Genomic DNA, 17,522 nt, shown 5'->3' with positions numbered 1-17,522 from the left:
GGAAAGAAATCAAGGAAGACACAAACAAATGGAAACATATACCGTGTTCATGGATTGGAAGAATTAATATCATCAAATGTCCATACTACCCAAAGCAATTTACACATTCAATGCAATTCCTATTAAAGTACCAATGGCTTATCACAGACATAGAACAAACACTTCAAAAATGTATATGGAATCATAAACAACCCTGAATAGCTGCTGCAATTTTTAGAAAGAAGAGTAAAGTAGGAAGGATCACAATACCCGACACTAAACTATACTACAAGTCCACTGTAATCAACACAGCCTGGTACTGGCATAAAAACAAGCACACATACCAATGGAACACAACAGAGAGCCCAGAAATAAACCCAAGTCTCTATGGTCAATTAATGTTTGACAAAGGAGGAAGCAACATAAAATGGAGTAAAAATAGCCTTTTCAACAAATGGTGTTGGGAGAACTGGATAGCCAGGTGCAAAAAAATGAAACTTGAACACCAACTTACACCTTATCCAAAAATACATTCAAGGTGGATAAAAGACTTAAATATAAAACGAGACAACATTAAAGTCCTAGAGGAGAACGTAGGTAGGAAAATCTCAGATATTTCACGAAGAAACATTTTTACTGACTTGTCCCCTAGAGCAAGGGACATAAAGGAAAGAATAAACAAATGGGACCTCATCAAAATTAAAAGCTTTTGCACAGCCAAAGAAAACAGTATCAAAATTAAAAGAGAACCAACTGTATGGGAAAACATATTTGCCAATGATACCTCAGACGAGGGTTTAATCTCCAAAATATATAAAGAACTTACACGACTGCACTCTAAGAAGCCAAGGAATCCAATTAAAAAGTGGGCAAAGGACTTGAACAGACACTTCTCCAAGGAGGACATACAGAAAATCCAAAGACACATGAAGTGATGCTCAATATCACTAGGTATCAGAGAGATGCAAATTAAAACCACAATGAGATACCACTTCACACCAGACAGAATGGCCATCATAAACAAAGCAACAAACAACAAGTGTTGGAGAGTTGTGGCGAAAAGGGGTCCCTAGTGCACTGTTGGTGGGACTGCAGACTGGTACAACTACTATGGAAAGCAGTATGGAACTTCCTCAGAAAACTAAAAATGGATCTGCCTTTTGACCCAGCAATTCCACTGCTGGGACGCTATCCTAAGAACACTAAAACACCAATCCAAAAGAACCTGTGCATCCCAATGTTCATAGCAGCACAATTTACAATAGCTAGATGCTGGAAGCAACCAAGATGCCCATCAGTAAATGAATGGATCAAAAAACTATGGTACATTTACACAATGGAATTCTATGCAGCAGAAAGAAAGAAGGAGCTCCTACCCTTTGCAACAGCATGGATGGAGCTGGAAAGCATTATGCTAAGCGAAACAAGCCAGGCAGTGAAAGGCAAAGACCATATGATCTCACCTTTAACAGGAACCTAAACAACAAAACAAAGAAGCAAGCAAAATATAACCAAAGACACTGAAATAGAGGACAGGCTGACAGTGACTACAAAGAAGAGTAAAGGGAATTTCAGGGGATATTGGGAAGGGTTCACTGGAACAAACTTAAAGGACAAATGTCAAAAACTGGGGGGAGGGTGGTAGTAGGAGGGAGGTGGGGAGGGGTGGGAGGGGGGGCTGGACTGGGAGTAGAGGGGAGAAAACTGTATTTGAACAGTGATTAAAATAAAATTTTAAAAAAAAGAAAAAAGAAAAAAAGAAAGGAAAGAGGGAGAGAAACATCAATGGGAGAGAGGCTGCCCAACTGGTGATTGAACCCACAACATCACAACATTTTGGTGTACGGATGACGCTCCACCCAACTGAGCCACACCAGCCCAGGCCCACTTGGTAATAGTTTGTGAGTATGCCGTGAGGTAAGGAATAAAATGATCATTTTACAGATAAGGGAGCTGACACACCAAGCAGTTATGTAATTTATCCATGGCTGTAGAGCTAGTCAGTTGTGTAGTGCAGAATTTGGACTCCATTAACCTCGAATTCCAGAGCCCGCTCCCAGCCATTACTTGCTATCAGAATTCTTGGGTCTACCTCCTGGTCAGTCAACAATGCCCTTCTCTCTGAGCCTTGGTTGCCTCATGTTTAAAAATCTGGGTTTGGGGTGCATGACCTTTAAGGTCCTTCCAGCTTTACTTTGCTGTCAGCTTAAGACTGCCCAATGCCGCCCTGGCTGGTGTGGCTGAATGGTTGAGTGCTGGCCTGTGAATCAAAGGGTCACTGGTTTGATTTTCAGTCTAGGGCACATGTCTGAGTTGCAGGCCAGGTCCCAGTGGGGGGCATGTGAGAAGCAACCACACATTGATGTTTCTCTCCTTCTGTTTCCCTTTCCTTTCCCCTCTCAAAAAATAAAAAATAGAGTAAATAAAATCTTAAAAAAAAAAAAAAGAAAGAAAGAAAACAGTCAACCAGAACAACCAGACCAGTAAAGGTGGAGATGGAAAAAACCCACAGCAAGGTGGCGCAGACCATGCAGGCAGGGCTGGCTGAATGGGAAACTGAGACTCAGAGCTGACCGTGGACTATGGCAGTTGCTACAGTGCAAGAAAATCCCAGTCTCATTGGAAAGTGGGACTAAAGATGAGCAAGGGAGTTGCACTGTTCCCTCTCTGGCCCCTGCCCCACAGATAGTGACACACTGCAGGAAGGAGGGTTGCCCTGCCTGGGTGAATACCTAAGGCCCTGCCCCCTTACAACTCAACAGGAACACTGAGACAAAGAAATAGGGCCCAAATGAAAGAACAGAACAAAAATTCAGAAAGAGAGTAAGCAATGAGGAGATAGCCAACCTATCTGACGGAGAATTTAAAACCCTGGGAATCAAAATGCTCACAGAACTGACTGAGCTTGGTCGAAAAATGAGAAAACAAATGAAAAATACCCAAAATGAAATAAAGCAAAACATTCAGGGAATCAACAGTGACAGGAAGGAAACCAGGACTCAAAGCAATGATTTGGAACAAAAGGAAGAAATAAACATCCAACTGGAACAAAATGAAGAAACAAGAATTCAAAAAAATGAAGAGAGACTTAGGAACCTCTGGGACAACTTAAAATGTTCCAATATCCGAATTATAGGGGTGCCAGGAGGAGAAGAATGAGAACAAAAAATTGAAAACTTATTTGAACAAATAATGAAGGAAAACTTCCCCCAATCTGGCAGGAAATAGACTTCCAGGAAGTCCAGGAAGCTCAGAGAGTCCCAAAGAAGTTGGACCCAAGAGGAACACACCAAGGCACATCATCATTAACTTACCCAAGATTAAAGATAAAGAGAGAATCTTAAAAGCAGCAAGAGAAAAGAAGACAGTTACCTACAGAGGAGTGCCCATAAGACTACCAGCTGATTTCTCAAGAGAAATCTTGCAGGCAAGAAGGGGCTGTAAAGAAGTATTCAGAGTCATGAAAGGCAAAAATCTACATCCAAGATTACTCCATACAGCAAAGCTATCATTTAGAATGGAAGGGCAGATAAAGTGCTTCCCAGATAAGTTCAAGTCCAAGAAGTTCACCATCACCAAGCCCTTATTATATGAAATGTTAAAGGGACTTATCTAAGAAAAAGAAAATCAAAACTATGAACAGTAAAATGACAACAGACTCACAATTATCAACAACTGAACCTAAATAAATAAATAAATAAATAAGCAACCTAAGCAAACAACTGGAACAGGAACAGAATTACAAAAATGGAGATCACATGGAAGGTTATTGGAGGGCAGGGAAGAATGGGGGTAAAAGGTACAGGGAATAAGAAGCATAATTGGTAGGCACAAACTAGACAGGGAGGTTCAGAATAGTATAGGAAATGGAGAAGCCAAAGAATTTACATGTACAACCCATGGGCATGAACTAAGGTGGGGCTTGAGGGAGGGGCAGTGAAGGGTGGGGAGGGATAAAGGGGAGAAAAAATGGGACAACTGTAATAGCATAGTCAGTAAAATACAAAGAAAAGAAAAATTCCCCAGATGCCTCAAAACTAAACAACATATTATTTAATATCCAGGGTCAAAGAGGGAATCACAAGGGAAAGTAAAACCAATCAAAATTTGTGGGCTGCAAATAAAGCAGTGCTTAGAGGGAATTTGTGGCATTAAGTACTTACATTGGAAAAAATGGTCTCAAATAATGAGATAGGCTACAAGCTTAAAAAGTAGGAAGAAAGGGGAAATTTAACCCTAAGGAAGCAGATGAAACAAAGTGAGATCAAAGCAGAAATCAATGAAATAGAAAAGCAAAACATAATAGAGAAAAATCAATGAAACTAAAAGCTTGTTCTCTGAGAGGATCAGTAATATGAATACATCTCTAGCAAATGATCAGTAAAAACATACAATCTACTGAAGTTCACTCAAAAAAAATAGATAACTTGAATAACCCTATAGAAATGAAAAAATTGAACTCATAGTTAAAATTCTTTCCAACAAAGAAAACTCCAGGCCTAATGGCTTCCCTTGAAGAATTCTACCAAGCATTTAAGAGAAAAAGAATATCAATTCTACACAAACTCTCCCACCACATAGAAAAGGAGAGAACACTTTTCAACTTATTTTATGATGCCAACATTACACTGATGCCAAAACCAGACAAAGACATTATAAGAAAACAACATCTCTTAGGAACACAGATGCAAATTCCTCAACAAAATATTAGCAAATTGAATTGAGGTATATATAAAACGGATAATACATCACCACCAAGGAAGGTTTATATTGAAAATGCAAAGCAATGTAATTCACCATATAAAGAAAAATGTACTGTGTAACCCTATTCACACCCTGCATAATTATCTGCTTATTCTGTGAAGCCAATTTTTGCCAATTCATGAGACAAAATTGGACACTTAATGGTGTACTCAATGATAGGCTACTCCTTTGATCTAATTTTATTAATAGTAACCATCATTTACTTTCCAAATGCAAAATATTATACACAACACTTTAAATGTACTACCTTGCTCCTGACACACCTTAGGGCCTTTACACCTGCTACTCTACCCAATGTTCTTCCCACATCCAGCTTATCTTGATCATTCAGCCTGCATTTCTTTTTTTTTTATTATTTTTTTTATTTTAATCATTGTTCTAGTACAGTTTTCTCCCCCCTACTCCCATTCCAGCCCACCCACCCAACCCTCCCCCCTTCCCCCCGTTACCCCCCACCCCTAGTTTTTGTCCATGTGTCCTCCAAATTTGTTCCTGTAAACCCTACCCATTCCCCCCTGAAATTCCCTCTTCTCTCCCCTCTGGCCACTGTCAGACTATCCCCTATTTCAGTGTCTTTGGTTATATTTTGCTAGTTTTTTTTGTTTTGTTGTTTAGATTCCTGTTAAAGGTGATATCATGTGGTATTTGTCTTTCACTGCCTGGCTTGTTTCGCTTAGCATAATGCTTTCCAGCTCCATCCATGCTGTTGCAAAGGGTAGGAGCTCCTTCTTTCTTTCTGCTGCATAGAATTCCATTGTGTAAATGTACCATAGTTTTTTGATCCATTCATTTACTGATGGGCATCTTGGTTGCTTCCAGCATCTAGCTATTGTAAACTGTGCTATGAACATTGGGATGCACAGGTTCTTTTGGATTGGTGTTTTAGTGTTCTTAGGATAGCGTCCCAGCAATGGAATTGCCGGGTCAAAAGGCAGATCCATTTTTAGTTTTCTGAGGAAGTTCCAAACTGCTTTCCATAGTGGTTGTACCAGTCTGCAGTCCCACCAACAGTGCACTAGAGTCCCCTTTACTCTACAACCTCTCCAACACTTGTTGTTTGTTGCTTTGTTTCTGATGGCCACTCTGACTGGTGTGAAGTGGTATCTCATTTTGGTTTTAATTTGCATCTCTGATAGCTAGCGATATTGAACTTCATTTCATGTGTCTCTGGATCCTCTGTATGTCCTCCTTGGAGAAGTGTCTGTTCAAGTCCTTTCCCATTTTTTAATTGGGGTGCTTGTCTTCTTAGAGTGGAGTCGTGTAAGTTCTTTATATATTTTGGAGATTAAACCCTTGTCTGAGGTATCATTGGCAAATATGTTTTCCCATACAGTTGGTTCTCTTTTTATTTTGATACTGTTTTCCTTAGCTGTGCAAAAGCTTTTAATTTTGATGAGGTCCCATTTGTTTATTCTTTCCTTTATGTCCCTTGCTCTAGGAGACAAGTCAGTAAAAAAGTTTCTGCGTGAAATATCTGAGATTTTCCTACCTACGTTCTCTTCTAGGACTTTAATGGTGTCACGCTTTATATTTAAGTCTTTTATCCACCTAGAATCTATTTTTGTATAAGGTGTAAGTTAGTCCTCAAGTTTCATTTTTTTGCACGTAGCTGTCCAGTTCTCCCAACACCATTTGTTGAAGAGGCTATTTTTATTCCACTTTATGTTGCTGCTTCCTTTGTCAAATATTAATTGACCGTAGAGGCTTGGGTTTATTTCTGGGCTCTCTGTTCTGTTCCATTGGTCCATGTGCCTGTTTTTATGCCAGTACCAGTCAGCCTGCATTTCTAATAGCATCTGAGAGTGGCTTTCTTCATCACTACTGCTCTGGAGCACTGATGATGCTTTATTTCAAAGCATTTTTCACTACTTGAAATTATTCTGTTAACTTTTTTGTCTATCTCCCTCATCATAATGTAAACTCAGAAAATAGGGTCCTTCGTCTTGCTCACTGCTATATTCCCATACCCAGAACAGAACCTGGCACATAGTAGTGTTTTAATAAGTGTTTGGTGAACAAATAAATGACATGAGGTACACACTACTTCTCCAAATTTATATATATGAAAAAATTGCAAATCAAAGAGTAAGTTACATGTCCATGATCACAAAACGTCTTAGCCTGGGTTGCACTGAAATGAAAAGGTAAAACACAGGCTTGGAGACAAGTAGTTTATTTTTTAATGTGATCCTAGGGAGCAGAAGTGAAGGTAACAGGGAGTGCAACAGAGCAGAAAAGTCAATACAAGGATTCATTATCAGTTGGCCACCGCTAAGAGTGATAGATGTTTCTTGTGACAAGTGCTTGATCCCACAGGATTTTCTGAGAGGCTTGCAAATGTATCCTCAAAACTACTACCCAGGGAAGAAACAGGAAAGCAATTTGATCCATCATCCCTCAGTTATCTAGACTGGCCACACAAAAGAAGTCCAATGGGAGGAACAGAGATACAAGCTTTACCAAACCAGACCAGTTTATACCAAACAAGACTGTAGAAACAGATGGAATAAAAGGTGAGGCTGAGCACACCAAAATGCTATATAAAATAATGGTAAGAAAAAGGCAGAACCAACTTCAAACCCTGAAAATCTGACCATGCATAAAACTGTTTCTTATGCTGCACTGCCATAGATCTCCATGGTGCAAAGGGATTTTCACCTGTATGGTGGATTTTGGGTAAAAGACATATATAATCACAAACAGCATAACAGAAATCAAAGTGGTGCTCTGTGCAACAAAAATAAATGTAACAGTGAGTGGGGATAGAAGAATAAATGTAATTATGTGGTCTTAGGAGGGTGCTACACAGAGTGGTATTTATTAAAGGCTGAACTAATCAAAGGTTTAAAAATATAAATACAAACCCTCTACTCAAAAAATATATACATCTAGGAATTCATACCGAAGTAATTATCATGGATGTGCATAAAATTTTTACCACAAAGATACTCACCATAGCATTATTTATGATAAGAAAAAGATCAGAAAAAACATGACCGTCCAATAGGAAAATAGGTAAATTATGTTTAATCCATAAAATAAAAGATGCAATTTTAAGAAGTAGTTTGTAGAAATATATTTCATGCCTTTGAAAGACATTTCTAAATAGTAAGTGCAAAATATTTCTATATATAAATAAGTATTCTAGTAAACCAGTGATTTTCAACATTTTTCATCTCATGGCACACATAAACTAATTACTAAAATATTTTTAAAAGATTTTATTTATTTATTTTTAGAGAGGGAAGGGAGGGAGATAGAGAGAAACATCAATGTGAGGTTGCTGGGGGTTATGGCCTGCAACCCAGGCATGTACCCTGACTGAGAATCGAACCTGTGCACACTTTGGTTCGCAGCCCGCACTTATTTATTTACTTTTTGAGAGAGGGGGAGGGAGAATGAGAGGGAGAGATAAATCTATCAGTTCCCTCTTGCATGTGCATGTCCCCAAATGAGGACCCAGCCTGCAACTCAGGCATGTGCCCTGACTAGGAATTGAACCAGCGACCTTTTGGTTTGCAGGCTGGGCTCAATCCACTGAGCCATACCAGCCAGGACTAATTACTAAAATTTTGCAGCACATCAAAAAATGTATTTTTTGCCTATCTGACAAAAATAAGTGTAATTTTGATGGCTATTGTTATGCTGGCTGTTGTAATTTTTTCATTTGACAATCTAAAAGAGGTCAATGACCCTGACTATAAACAGTCAAGTGTCACATGTTTTAAAAATTCTTGCAGTACACCAGTTAAAAACTGATATAGTAAATAAGTAGGTATAATGTTACATAATACTTTTTAAAGAACAGTGCATAAATTCTTAGGTTTTTTTACACATTTAACAAAATATTAACTAATAATTTCTTAATGATCTGTTCATGAAAGATTTTAATTTTTGTAAAAACCTTCTATAAAAATTTTAAAAATTTTGGTTAATTAGTTACTAACTTAGTAAAAAGTTTCACTAAATCCTCATGCACTGAAATAAGGCAAGTCACTAGCAATCTTCTGGCCTGTGAGTGGAACCAGGAAGTGGTTCATACAGGTAGAACCCAAGCAGAGATCAAATAAGAGGTTAAGAAAAAGTCATTTGTTTGAAACAGGTCCTTCTACCTTAGAAAATAGGGATATTACATTTTTTACAATAACAGACTGTACATTAAAGTAAAAATGCAAAACACCTATGGCAAAGATAACATAAAACACCAGAATTTAACATGTTTCCTTTTGGGTGATTCTCCTCTTGGGTATGACAGAAGTACACAGCCATCTCTGTGGCAATGAATAACCATCAGGCTTTGGTGATTGTGTATTATCCTAAAATAATTATTATAGTATATGTTGATTACTTTAAGCCATGTCCTGTGCTAAAAAAGCACTTTCTGCATAATACCATCTCAGTGAATACTTACAATAACCCTGAACCAGCAATCTGCATGTTCTAGGTAGGGGGAAAAAAAGGCTAAGAGTGGTTAAATAACTTGCCCAAGCTCACTGCTAGTTGGTATGAGGGCTGAGGTTTGAACCAATTGTACCTTATTCTAAAGCAAAATGTTTTTATAATATAGAAGAAGGAAATATGATATCCTTATATCATGGTCCATTCTAAAGGGGTTTTCACTATTATTTTTAGCACTTCACATATATCTTTTTGCTTCCTCAAAAAAACTAAAGACAGAATTACCACATGACCCAGCAAAGCCTAGTTATATACCCAAGAAAACTATAAAACAGATGTTCAAACAAACACCTGATAATTCACAGCAGCATTATCATAATAGCCAAAAGGTGGAAACAACCCAAATATCCATCAACAGATGAGTAAAAAAATATGATATATCGACACAATAGAATATTATTAAGCCATAAAAGAAATGAAGTACTGATACATGCTACAATATAGATGAGCTTCAAATACACTGCAGGGTACTTCCGGCCAAGATGGAGGCATAGGCAGATATACTTTGCCTCCTCATATAACCAAAAGAAGGACAACAACAAATTTAAAAACAAAAAATAACCATAACTGCCAGAAAATCGAATAATATAGAAGTCCAACAAACAGGGAGTTAAAGAAGAAACATTCATTCAGACTAGTACTAGGGGTGGAGACAGGCAGACGAGATAGAAAGGACATAAGGCAAAGCTGCGGCTGGAGGACCAGGGCAGGAGAGGCAGCAGCTGGTATACTGGGTGGTTCCACATTTCTGTGCAGATAAACCAAGAACAAAGCGAGACAGATCACACAACCCAAAGTTCCAGCTCGGGGAAATAAAGTCTCAAAAATTCTGGCTGAAAAAAACTGTGGGGTTGAGGCAGATGGAGAAACTCACAGCCTCACAGGAGACTTCACTGGAGAGGCCCACAGGGTCCTAGAATGTACACAAACTCACCCACATGGGAATCAGCATCAGAAGGGCCCGATTTGCTTGTGGGTAGCAGGGAAAGTGACTGAAAGCCAGCTGAGAGCTGAGCAAGTGGCACTGTTCCCTCTTGGACCCCTCCCCCACATACAGCACCACAATGCAGCCAGATGGTTGCCCTGCCCTGGTGAATACCTAAGGCTCCACCTCTTGGTATGTAACAGGTGCACCATGAGGCAAAAAAATATGGCCCAAATGAAAGAACAGATCAAAGCTTCAGAAAAACATACAACCCAGCAATGAAGAGATAGCCAACCTATCAGATGCACAGTTCAAAACACTGGTAATCAGGACGCTCACAGAAATGGTAGAGTATGGTTGCAAAATAGAAAAAAAAGTGAAGGCTATGAAAAGTGAAATAAAGGAAAATGTACAGGGAACGAACAGTGAAGGGGAGGAAACTGGGACTGAAATCAACCATTTGGAGCAGAAGGAAGAAACATTCAACCAGAACAGAATGAAGAAGCAAGAATTTAAAAAAAACGAGGAGAGGCTCAGGAACCTCTGGGACACCTTTAAACATTCCAACACCCGAATCACAGGGATGCTAGAAGGAGAAGAGGAAGAGCAAGAAGTGGAAAGCTTATTTGAACAAAATAATGAAGGAGAACTTCCATAATCTGGCAAAGGAAATAGACTTCCAGGAAGTCCAGGAAGCTCAGAGAGTCCCAAGAAGTTGGACCCAAGAAAGCACCCACCAAGGCACATCATAATTACATTAGCTAAGATCAAAGATAAGGAGAGAATCTTAAAAGCAGCAATAGAGAAGGATACAGTAACCTACAAAGGAGTGCCCATAAGACTATCAGCTGATTTCTCAAAGAAACCTTACAGGCAAGAAGGGGCTGGAAAGAAGTATTCAAAGTCATGAAAGGTGAGGACCTACATCCCAGATGACTCTATCCAGCAAAGCTGTCATTTAGAATGGAAGGGCAAATAAAGTGCTTCCCAGATAAGGCGAAATTAACAGAGTTCATCATCACCAAGCCCTTATTATATAAAATGGTAAAGGGACTTACCTAAGAAAAATAAGACAAAAAATATGAACCATAAAATGACAACAAACTCACAACTCCGCAAATGAACCTTAAAAAAAAAAAAAGGAGCTGAGCAAACAACTAGAACAGGAACAGAATCACAGAAATGGAGAACACATGGAGGGTTAGCAGTGGGGAGGGGAAGTGGGAGAATGGGGGAAAAGGTACAGGGAATAAGAAGCATAAATGGTAGGTAGAAAATAGACAGGGGGAGGTTAAGAATAGTATGGGAAATGGAGAAGCCAAAGAACTTATTTTTGTGACCCATGGACATGAACTAAGATGGTGGTAGGGGTGGTACAAGGTGGATGGCAATAAAGGGGAGAAAAAAATGGGACAACTGTAATAGCATAATCAACAAAATATATTAAAAAATAAAAATAACACGCAAAATGAAAGAAACCAGACACAAAAAGCCACATATTGTACGATTCCATTTACATGAAATGTCTAGATTAGTGGTTGTCAGCATGAACTAAGAGGAAGGGAAAGCCAGCTATAGTTTAAAGAGTTCTAAGTTTCTTTCTGGCTGATAAAAATGTTCTGGAAGTACACAGTGGTTGGTGATGATTGCACAACAATATGAATACTGTAAGTCAATAGTGTACACTTTAAAAATGGACAAAATGGTAAATTTTATGTTACATGAATTTTACTTTAATAAAAATATGCATTTTTCATGTAATGAAGACACTAACCACAGGTCTTGCAAAGCTTTGGCATGTGGGCTGTTAAAGAAGCATCGCAGCTAAAGACAGAAGTAGGAGGTGGGGATGGTGGAAAGAAAAAGGCAGCAAACCCAGCAACTCTGCCTGTCCCCACAAGTCAGCCATGTAAACATATACTCATCAAAAACCCCAGTGTGGTTCACACCACTGAGGGGAGGAGCCACCATATCCTACCATACTGGTTTTCCTATTTATGACTACTAAACTACTTGGTAAACTTCTCAGGGTTCCCCCAAAAATAGGATGATTTGGTGTCTCGTGAAGTAATTTCCCTACAGTTTTTCATCAGAAAGGAGCTAGGCCAAAAATAAGAGTGGAAGTCCACAAAAGTGCAATGACCCATGCATTTGCAAAAGATACCTCCTGTTTCCACCATGATTTATTCTTCAGGCCTATTACCATCCTAGAAGAAAAGTTAATAAAACCTATCCTCATTGAGCAAGTAAGGGAGGATAGAGTGACTTCTGGTGATCATCTCAACAAAGATTTTCATAAAAGTACCCAGAAATTAAAAGGTCACAAGTTTGTTTTTTTGTCACACTCATTTCCCTACAATATTTAGAAGGAAAATGCTCTAAGCCATCCACGAATCCACTCCTGTTCCTAACATACTGGGGAGAATTCAATGACACTGGGCACCTGCCACACTGATGGCTCCTCACACAAGTTACCAAACAATTGGACAGAGTGCTTGCCTTGTGAGGGCAATCAATAAACACTAGTTACCAGACCAATGCTTGTAAAATTTATCAGGAAAATGAACAAAAGAAAAGGCTAAGAAGTTTCCAGAAGAGAACAAAAACAACAACAGAAAGGGATGAAGGAGAAGGACTTGCCATCTAGATACAAAAAAATCAACTCTACACCTACTATTTAGACAGTGTGAATTTGCAGGGGGTGGGGAAGAATGAGCAATTTAAAACTGTAAAATAAGTTCTAAAATAGAGCCTAACACAAAGGCTTGTGTGCCACAGAAAAATGTGTCAAATCTGCAAATAATCAATAATGCTTAGGCACCTATACTTTTCTTTTGGTCCTGCCACTATGCTAGACTTCAGTTTATTCTTCTTAGAAAGACTTTCTTTATATAAATATTAAGCCCTTCATTTAGAAGAAAAAGCAGTAATTGTTAAACATGTTAATTAGATAAGGGATATAATTATAATGAAATAATAATTTTAAAAGCCAAAAGGAGAAAATTATAAATGTTACACATAAATGCAGGATAAATTATTCGACAGTAGAAACAACAGCTCTGAAAAGGTGTATTAGGAAGCTTCTGCATAATTCTGGACCCATGTGATAAACTACAAGAGAGAAAAAAATACCCTAATTTTAAAAAGGAAAAATGTGTGGTTATTAGCAAGAAAAGCTACTGTAAATACAAGGGCCTAAATGGGTTAGGCAGGTATCAGTGAAACAGGGAAAGTAGACGGCAAAAAGTTCATGATCAGTAGATTTTTTTGGTCACCTAACAATTCAGCCCTGGTGTCACCAGATAGTCACTTCAAGAGATAAGAGAAATCTGAATTTCTGTCTGAAATACTCCAATTTTAAAATGTTAGAAGGTAACTCTCCTCCTGTCCCGCAACACTCACTACCAACACATATCTCAAACAGAACACATCTGTGTGTGGCCTGTCAGTTTTCAAAGTCTGGCTTAGGGAATCATCACTGAGGTGACTATCTATTAGAGCAATGGTAATTTAAGACAGGGCTAAGAGTTATAAGGCCAAGCATGATGAAATGCTGTTGGTAACAGCTTCATGAGAAGCCAGGAATGGTTTTATACAGCCCATGAATCTCGAATCAACCCAAACAGGCTGACAAGGGTACTATAGCTACAAAAACATCCACTAAAACATCTCAGAAAATAGGAAAGGGCATTATGAGTTTAGCAGATATAAAGTAGAAATCCTAGTCAGATTTTAAAGCTTTGATGAACTAAGGAAACTCTTGCACTCCTGTCTGTGGAAAAGCATAAGAAAACCAAGCTTAAGATCCATTAGACTTGCACAGGGCCTTTCAGCACCTAATATGTTTGTGAGTAGAGGTGCTACTAAACATCTCTAACCACCAGTGCTCAGATTGCTTGACCAATGGAAAGAAAAAGTCTCAAACTCTAAACACTAAAATTAATTCTGAAAGGATTAAAGAATCAAATAGAAGCAATGAAACCAAAAAGATAGCTAGATAAAATTCCAGTTCATGACAACAGACGCATACCCCTATCCACTTTTCCTCCCTTCCAAAGTCATACTGAAATAAAAGAACCCTCAAAACACCAGGGAAATGTTTGCTGGCAAATGAGTCCAGGGAACTAATCAATAAATACCAAGACCTGGGGAGGAACATGAGCAATTGGAATTACTCATCAGTATTTCTCAAACTTCGGTCATTCCCATTGTAGCACCACCATTTTTGCTATGTCCCAGTATTACCTATCCTATTATTTAATAGTTTTCTTAAATCACCTTACTATGATTTAGTTAAATAAACATATTTTAAAGCGAACTTTATAGCACTACAATAACTGGAATTTGAGTGTCACTTTATCATCAGTAGGTGGTAACTATAAAAATAAACACACTTTATTAAATTCTACTAACATCGTTGCTGACAGAAAAATCTGGGCCTGCCTACTGTTCTCTTTGTTACAATAGGAAACTAGCTGCTATTAGGGAGGTACTTCAGACTAGTACCAAATTGAGACTTTCTCTTTAATATAATCAGAATTTAAAAAAAAAAACTGAAAATAGAGTCATCTTACTTTTGTTTCAATGACATTTAATGTTAGGCCCACATCCTGTTCAAATCACTCCCAGTAGTATGAGTGTCACAGGTCCAGGAGCACATGCAACAGCTGGGCCAGTCAGGCCTTCCACAAAATCCTGCCAGACACAATCTCACATTCTTTCTCACAAAGCTATTCATTCAACCATCCCAGATGAAAAAAAGACTTGGTCCCTAAAATAAAATCCAAGAAATGCTCACCACATAAAGGGGACAATCTACTTAGGGAGAACATGAAGAGTGTCAGGGGTCTGAGAAAAAATAAAAAGAGCTTGGGGAAACTTTAAACTTCCAAAGAAGATGACAGTTTGGGTAACACAGATTACAAAAACAGCTAAGCCCGTCAAACTTTACCACTGCAGGGGATTTTCACCTTCCCTTACCTATTACCTTTTTTCTACCTCTGCACCCTATATGGAAACAAGCTATTCACATGTCTGCAAACTTGAAAAGAACCTATAGTCAGCCCAGCCTTTTTAGGTATGGGACTCTCTGACAAAGACCTACCCACAAATAAAAAGGAAACCCACACCAGCTATTTGCAAATCTATTCTTTTGCTATGTACAAGAATGGCCAAGCAAGCATCCAGAAAGCTCACTACCGATGTCCTCTACATGAAAAAGTTTACTCCAGAAGGATGCCCCAGAAAAACACAAAGCATCCAAAAAGAAAATGATGTAAGGTTCAAGAAAGAGCAGTAATTGAGTGTAACTTAAAGTAGTGAAGAAGTATCAAAAGAAATTGAGAAATGCCTGAAACAGCACAGGTTTTCTGACCTAGGGCTCTATTTCCTTCTAGGTCTCCAATCACACACTTTGGTTCTACAATAAATATACCATCATAATAATCTAAATATAGCTATTATTTTGATTTTCTATATAAAATCAACCTATGACCAAAGCATGGAAGGCTAAATACCATTAAAGACTATAAATACACACTGCATATATGCAAATTCCTTATCTAATCTAGAAATAGAACCTATAGTTGACAAATCAATAGAGGTGAAAAAACATCATTTTAAACTTATAATAGTATTTTTCCTTCTTGCCTGCTTGAAGATTGGCCACCATCATGTACAACACAGTAACTATGGTGACCAGGATGTTCATGATCATCAGTCTAGTTTTTGGGGACTACTTTTTGAGACTACTCAGACAGAAATTTGGGAAAAACTAACCAAAATGTGTAAAATCACACCAGATGTCATCCTTGTGTTTGGATTCAGAACCTATTTTGGTGGTAGTGATTTATGATTCCTTGGATTACGCAAAAAAAAAAAATGAACCCAAACATAGCTTTATGACATAGCCTGCATGAGAAGAAGCCCTGAAGAAAACAGGGAAAGGCAAACAAGAACAAAATGAGGAAGTCAGGGGCACTGCAAAGGCCAATGCTGGTGCTGTCAAAAAGCAAATTGGACATTGGACAACAGGAATAAAGATTTTCCAGCTACTTTAAAAAAAAAAAGCTCTAATAGTAGAAGAAGCAAAGAAAAAGTAACTTACAAGTAGTTAATCCAAGTAAGGAGAATTCACATTATATCTTCATGTTAATTTTTACCATATGTATATACTATCCTTATATTACACACACACACACACACACACAACACACACACCAGGATTCATAGGGGAAAAAATCTATTGAGAATATCTTCCAAACTGTTGCTGGGATTGAGGAAAAGTGAGAGAATTTCACATTTCACTTTCTCTTCTGGGTTGCTTTAATTTGTACCAGCAGTATATTATTATCTTCATAATTACAAAAAAAGATACAAAAAGTGTTATTTAACAGATCTCAGAAGGCCCAGAACTTAATAAAGAATGAAATTGGCCAAATAAAATTTATGAGCTAAATCCTTTTATTTTAATGACTTATTTATAAATAAAACACTTTATATAAAATTTCATAAATAAAATTAGAGACAAGTGGCTAAAATATTAGTAATATACACCAACACTGAAGCTAATACCCTTAACAAGCCTTTACAAATCAATTTTTTAAAAAAACCACTAATAATCCAATAGAAAAAATGGCAAAGAACATAAATGGTCAAATCAGTTTAAAAGACATATTAAAGTGGCCAATAAATATGAAAGAGGAAAAAAAGTACACTTTTCCAGGTATTCAAAGAAATACTGATTAAGACAACAGGCAATGTCATTTTTAAATTTCTCAAGTGGCAAAAACTACTTTAAATATCACACTCAATTGTTATAAGTTTGAGGAAGATATGCTTCCAAGCTGCTGAAAAACGTCAAGTAATACATCCTTTCTGAAAGGATTTGGCAGTACTGATGAAGACCTTTAAAATGTCCCTCTTCTTTGACCCTGTGATTCTACACTTGTGATTATTTCTTTAGGATTTAGTCAAAGATGGGATCAATAATTTAGAAATATGTTCACCATGATACTGTTTAAATGGGAAAATAATGGGGAAAAACATAATTTAGTATGAACATTTTATAACCCTTCAAAGTCATGCTACTGTATCTGAGACAATGTTGGGGAGCACAACAAAATGTATATTTGAATGCCATTCTGTGTAAAAAAACCACGTACACCTACATGTACATATGGATATGTATGTATCTAAAGAGAAAGACTGCATAGATTAGCACTTACATGGAAAAGTCAAAAAGAATAAGCACTAAACTATCAGTGATAGTTATTTATGGAATTATACTCCTTTCTACATTATGTATTTGTGTAATTTATTAATTTCTTGGAAGCAAGCATATTTCAGTTTTATAATAGGAAAAACAAAAACAATGTTAAGAGTCAACTTTGAACAT

The 17,522-nt window shown here is 37.7% G+C and overlaps 1 protein-coding gene and 1 long non-coding RNA gene across 3 annotated transcripts in view; both read right to left on the bottom strand.

The window, feature by feature from the left end:
• Positions 1–17,522, bottom strand: part of UBAC2 (UBA domain containing 2) — a 253,828-nt gene that overhangs the window by 222,108 nt on the left and 14,198 nt on the right. The gene's annotated exons all lie outside the window — the stretch shown is intronic.
• Positions 14,315–15,039, bottom strand: LOC118497373. The gene is made up of 2 exons (XR_004899895.1): positions 14,521–15,039; positions 14,315–14,463 (listed from the first exon to the last, which is right to left on the bottom strand). It is a non-coding gene; the product is annotated as an uncharacterized LOC118497373 (long non-coding RNA).

This window comes from Phyllostomus discolor, chromosome 11 (genome assembly GCF_004126475.2).
Source record: "Phyllostomus discolor isolate MPI-MPIP mPhyDis1 chromosome 11, mPhyDis1.pri.v3, whole genome shotgun sequence".
Taxonomy (NCBI): Eukaryota; Metazoa; Chordata; class Mammalia; order Chiroptera; family Phyllostomidae; genus Phyllostomus; species Phyllostomus discolor.
Note: the sequence above shows the minus strand (reverse complement) of the source record. Positions and strands in the feature narration are given on the sequence as shown.